This window comes from Papaver somniferum, chromosome 5 (assembly GCF_003573695.1).
Source record: "Papaver somniferum cultivar HN1 chromosome 5, ASM357369v1, whole genome shotgun sequence".
Taxonomy (NCBI): Eukaryota; Viridiplantae; Streptophyta; class Magnoliopsida; order Ranunculales; family Papaveraceae; genus Papaver; species Papaver somniferum.
In genome coordinates this window covers 193,528,807-193,535,051 of record NC_039362.1, presented here as the reverse complement: position 1 = coordinate 193,535,051, position 6,245 = coordinate 193,528,807, and the positions used below count along the sequence as shown (strand labels likewise).

At 34.8% G+C, this 6,245-nt stretch overlaps 1 long non-coding RNA gene across 1 annotated transcript; it reads left to right on the top strand.

The window, feature by feature from the left end:
• Positions 1-4,120: 4,120 nt before the first annotated feature.
• Positions 4,121-6,010, top strand: LOC113278400. Its single transcript, XR_003325486.1, has 2 exons — positions 4,121-4,663; positions 5,540-6,010. It is a non-coding gene; the product is annotated as an uncharacterized LOC113278400 (long non-coding RNA).
• Positions 6,011-6,245: the final 235 nt, after the last annotated feature.

The following is a 6,245-nucleotide window of genomic DNA, read 5'->3' as shown; positions in this document are numbered from 1 at the left end:
TACATTTACATTTCGACAAATCGCTAGCCCGTTATCTGGACTGGATTTATCTACGTGGACCATTCTATACAGACCCCGAGATGGGAATATGTAACCGCATACATCCATGGAGGCTGCACCAGGTCCCACCCAACTAAGACTAGTAGGGCATGTTTAACTATTACAAGGGTCCGAACCCTAACTTCTACATTGAGAGACAACCATCAAACCACTTGGTGGTTCTCGACAATCATTTCATCATTCAGATAGAAACGGATTGACATGGGTCCCGTCATTTTTTCACGGGGGAAGAAATTCCATAGAGACAACGTAACAGTTAAGACTAGTATTAGAGAAAACTGAGGGATTTTGACACCTCTAAGAATGGTCGAAGTTGGTACAGATATCACAAATTTTCCCCATATTTTTTCCCATGACTTGGCTCTCAATCTACAGCCTTAATCTGGAAATGATGAATCCCTGAAAGACTGCAGTAGGTTTCGGTTGAACAGAATGGACCAATGCATTTACGACGTGCAATTTTTACAAGGCTCTAACCTTGCGTTGATTCTCTCTCTTTCAAGTAACAGGGTGAATAAGTAATCTAGTCGTGGGTTACTCGAGCTAGGTGTTGCAGTCAATTGAGGAAGAAGGACTCCTTCCTCGCAGCTATTTTGTTAGTTTTTGTTTACCTTATTTATGTAATAAGGAGTGCACTGAGAGACACCGGTACTTTGTACCAAAACTGAGATTTTATTTTTCAGTAGTTTTGAGATACCACTTTCTCTCCAAACTTTTCTTTGATATTTTTGAGTTGTGTTAAACTTCAACATACCCGTTCCAGTAAAACTGATTTTCGTTCGTTTTATTCCTTTAGTTTGGTATGTACTAGTTGTGAATGCAAGTCCAAATAGTGAAACCATGAATTGGCAATGTAGGGTCGGCCGGATTATTATCGTTAATTTGGGGTTATCACAATCATCTTTTCAACATCACCAGATACTATTAATTATATAATATTTATAACTCATAAACGTGTAAAAATATCATATTGTCAAAATTATTATTTTAGCACTAAAGGCTCATAACAGGTCACAAAATTTTATTATTTTAGAGACTATTTATTTTTAAAAAGGTTATATTGTACTTTCTAAACTGAATCTTCATAAAAGAAAATAAACATTTTTATTTTGAAGGAATTACTATATTTTTTTTTTATTATTATTTGTGACACTGTTAATGTTAAAGATATATTTTTTAACAATTAATTATAAAATATGAATACATATGAAACATTAACAACCAGATTAAAAGAATAAAATATATAACTTGTAATGTCTTTGACATTTTAAAAATTAATTAACTAATAATAGATATTATACTATTAAATATTTTAGCTTTAACTATGTACACTCCTTGTCTGCCAAATTTCTCTCTTCTTCTCTTTTCAAAGTTAGAATTCTAAGTTGAAGAGATGGTTGAATCCTCCAGATAGAAGGTGGAGGAAAAAACTGTAAAATAGGAATGAACATAAAGAAGAAGAAATGTTTGAACCAACCTCTTCATGTTGATCTTTTTCTTTCTAAAACATGTACTGGTTCTTTTAATCAATAAAATGACTTGTTTTGTTTTGTTTTTTTGTTGTATATGACATTGTTTGTGCGGCTATATTTTCAAATTCAAACTTATGAAATTAAAAGAAAAAGACTGTTGCTAGTGAAAAAAGTTAATATATTAAAGAAAAAGTTCAATAAAATTACAAAATATCAATGTCCACATTCCAATCGAAAAGAACATTATAAGTCATGACATCTTTGAAATATTCGAAATTAGAGCATCATAATATAATGGTGGATTTAATACAAGAAAAATCTCATATATAGTTTTAGCTCTACCTCCAAAATTTTATCGATTTATTTCCTTCCATGGCAATAGAAACTGAAAAGCAAAAAATTACGGTTATATAGCACGAGTTTTAATTATTAAAAAATAAAGTACCATAAGTATTATGCATATCTGAAGCATTAGTGCATTGGTGATACAAAACATGGATATAATAATGTAAAGACCTTCAAGCTCGTCAACGATATTAGACCAGCCAAGAGACGTCTTAGCCAATAATAACTCGATTAGTTTAACACAAACGTTAATTAGTAGAAACTAATCTAACAACGATCTAGATACGAAATTAGTAACACTTATCTCGAAAAATTACGCAGAATGAACTACTCGAACGTGTCAATCGGGTACCGGATGAAGATGATATCATCAGATTAGTTTGAAGGGCAAAATGGTTTTTTTGCTTAAGACCGACCTGGGCTGCCCATATCCGTAACATCGGGTCCCTAAGTAAATATATTTGGATAACTCAAAATCTGGCAGAAGAAATATTCATTTCTCCCTTTTCTTTCTCTTTCTTTCTTCTTCTTACTTCTTTCTTCTTCTCCATTCTTCTCCTGCCACGATTTTGAGAATAAAAATAGTGGTTTTGAGATCAAAGAAAGAAGATGCAGATCGAGCAATAACTAATGCTGGTAGTATTGATTATATTTAATGATTCAGTTTTAAATAAAAAGGCGAAACAGAGAATCAGGAAGTTAGGGTTTGAGTTTGGGTTAAAGCTGGCAAACGGACGGGCCGGGACTGGCTTGTTACGAACCCGCGGGTTACGGTTAGAACGGGCTCAAGCTTGCGGGTTATTTTTCTTCACGGGTGGTCATTTCTTCAACCCGCACCCGTAGCGGGTAAAGCTTGCGGGTAACGGGTTAACCCGTAAATTAAATGTTAAAAATTAAAACTTCGTTAATTTAATTTTATGACATAATTCCCAAATTAATCAAAGGGTTTTAGCTCAAAATCAATTACATTTATGACTTAAACTCAAAATTATGAAATCAGGTCGATGCTTTCTCAAATCCAATCACAGCACAACAGCCTTCTTGTTCCGTGAACAACTTAGCATCACTTCTACTGAATTCTCAACTAAACCCACTTTTGGTCCCCATCCAAATCCATCTTTGTGCGATCAACAGAACCAAGAGTTCATGATGACCAGTTATACCTTATTCAATCACCACCAGCAAGACAAACCCATTCTAGGTACCAGTAACATCACCACTACCTTCCATTCAATCAGCCAGAACAACCAACCTCATGTCTTGTTGTTGCCAAATAGAAATGCCCAGAATATTAAACAACTCCCAATTAATTTCCATCGATGTTGGCTCAGAAATCCCATCTCGGGAAACAATTTCATCTCCCTCTACACCTGAAATACTGCACATAAATCCAATACACAAACTGCATTTGTATAATACATTCATCTACACTTCCTTACAGCCATGATATCACTTCATGTATGCCCTATTTAAGACCATACGAGACCCCAAATCCATTTTTTCTGTTGCAGATAACTAGAGAGACCACCACTGTCACTAACATCTCAGACATCTAATTCTTCCATCACAAAAAATTAACCCATCTCGAACCTGATGCCGCTGATGTTGTTTCTCAATTGAGAAATATCAATCAAATCGAACCCATCTATTGATGTTGCTGTTAAAAGAAGTCCTCAAAAGAAACAAAACACTCCAAGACGATAATGATTTGAAAAATCTTCACTGTCTTCTTCTCTACCAACACAGAGGAAACTCTCACTTCTTTCCTTTCACGACTTCTTCATATTTTTTTACTTAATTAACTTCAAGAACACCATTACTAACACCAATTGAACCTTTCCCCTCAACATTGGGTCTCAATATCTCTTTACCATCTCTAATTCTCCACCATCCGAAGAACGCAGAAGAAGGGAAGGAGCAGAAGAAGAAAAGAGAGAGAGAAAAAAAGAAAGATGTCTCTTCATTTAGTTTTAGAGTTTCACCTTTTATACTTTAAACGTATGGATGTGATTAATCCTACAGACAATATTATATATAAATTACTAATTAGTTACTGTTGACGGGTTTACGGGTTGTACCCGCGGTTTCACGGTCCGGGGCGGGTTAACCCGTTTACTCACAAGCCGACATTTCTTCAACCCTAACCCGGCTTGTTTAGACACCAACCGAGCCGGGTGCGGGTTTTTTACGGTCCGGGCCGGGCAAACCCGCGGGTTTGGGCTTGTTTGCCAGCTCTAGTTTGGGTTCCATCCATAGGATAATTGAGTAATTAAAGATGGATTTAAGTGGTTGATGGATGAAGAACGACTAGGCCATTGTTTAATTGATATTGTGGGGTTTCTTTGAGAAGAAATTGAAAAGCTTAGGTTTCTGGAATTCGTTGAAGAAATGTTTTGAGAGGAACATGAAGAAACTAAGAAATGGGTTTTGAAAATCAGGATGTGAAGAAGAAGGTTATAGTTGTATTTTGAAAATCTGTCTACAAAGAAGAAGAGTAATTGAGGAATCGAGAATCAGGGTTCTGTTCTTGAGGATTTTTGGATAAGGAGAAACTAGAAGATGAAATTAAGGTGTTAAAGGAAAAATTGGAGATGGGTTTGTCATGAATTAGGTTTAAGACTGAAGAATTACTTGAGATTGTTAGTTAGGGCTCGGGAATTGGTGAATTGGAGTATTTTTGAAGTTAAGGTTGATAAACTGGAGTTGATGAAGAACTAGGGTTTGATTCTGGTATCAAGAAGGTGATGAAATTATTATTGGTGCTGATTCAGTAGACCTATCTTGAGGTAATTGATTTCCCAGTAACTTTTTAGAGTTATTATGTTATGTTTTGAGTTTATAAGGTTGTTCATGATAGAAGAGTTAAAAAGAGTTTGTTGAGTATGAAGTGTTACAGATCATTGGTAGTGATGCTATTGAACCAGTGGTGGAATGAGATTTACCATATTGATGATGAATAGATATGTAAGATAACTATATTACTGCTGTAACAGCAGGGGTTCGACCGAACGATGAAAAAAAGACCACACAAAACACCAACAAAGATTCCCAAAACCAATAACATAGAATACATAAAAAGACTTATTTGAAATGAAAGAAATAAAGTTTGTTAAGACCGTGATTCATTAAATAAACACACACATCTAAATTATGTATCAGATGGACCAAAACAGTGCATCAAACTTAGTATCGTTAAGCTTAAGTGCAGCAAAGAATTCATTTATTTTCGCTAAGTCCATGGCAAATGGAGAGGGTTGATGATTGACATTGTCTAACATTTTTTTTGACTTCCTTACATGAACGACACGCATATGGACACCCAATACAAATCGCTTCCTCACTCACAACTCAATCTATTATATCCTTCATGTCTCTGTAATAGTAAAAAATCTAGCCTATATGCTCATTTATTGGTGGATCAAAGAAATAGAAGTTGAAAAAACAGTTAGCTAAGATGGATGTGAAAAACTTCAATTTTAATTGCATATGTGATTTTCCCCTGAACTATTAGTTATTGTATGTGGTTTCATATTGTTTTCATCTTTCCTTGGCTTGCTGATGCTGTATTTGATTACAGGTTAGTTTTCACTTGCATTTGGTCTCTTGAATCATATCTATGGATTCTATCCACTAATCTCATGATTTTGGAAAACAATTTACAGGTGAATTAGCGGATGCGATTGACGATTCGAAGTTCAGTAGTTTGACTCACTGAGTCTATAACGAGCTCAAGTAAATGGGCTCAAACGGTAGGGGCTTGCAAGGTTGGGTAGTAATGACTTCAACTATGAATTATGGACTAATGGATAGGGATACGGTTTTAATCCAACTTATTACTTCATCTCCTTCACCCGCGACCTGATCCGAAATCTCTGCAAATTTTCCTCGCATCTCTGTTTTTTACAGATTTGAATTTCTTCGAGGAAACTTTATTAAGAGGTACAGTTCCTTAAATTTGTACTAAGTATTGTTTCTCTGTATCGAATTGAGGCGTAAATTAAAGATTAAATTTATGTTTTTAATTGGTTGATTCCGGTGGAATCAATGGAGTTTTTGATGAACTCTGAACATGTAATTTATCTGTTTGATTATACTTGATGGAAATCTATAATCAATTTGCCTGATTATCTTAAGATGAACATTAATTTTATGAAATTTGTAAAACCAAACAACTAATTTTGGTTTTTTTTTTGTACATTGGTTGTGACTGACAAATTACACTGAAGTGGCCATACAGAGATCTCCCTCCGGTCGACCAATTATTAAATGAATGATTTATCGTAGTCTAGTGGGATTTGGTAACCATAGATGGTGTTTTTCTGTGTATGTGAAGTTGTAGGTGTTGTAAGGTGAATTGGTAGTGAACTA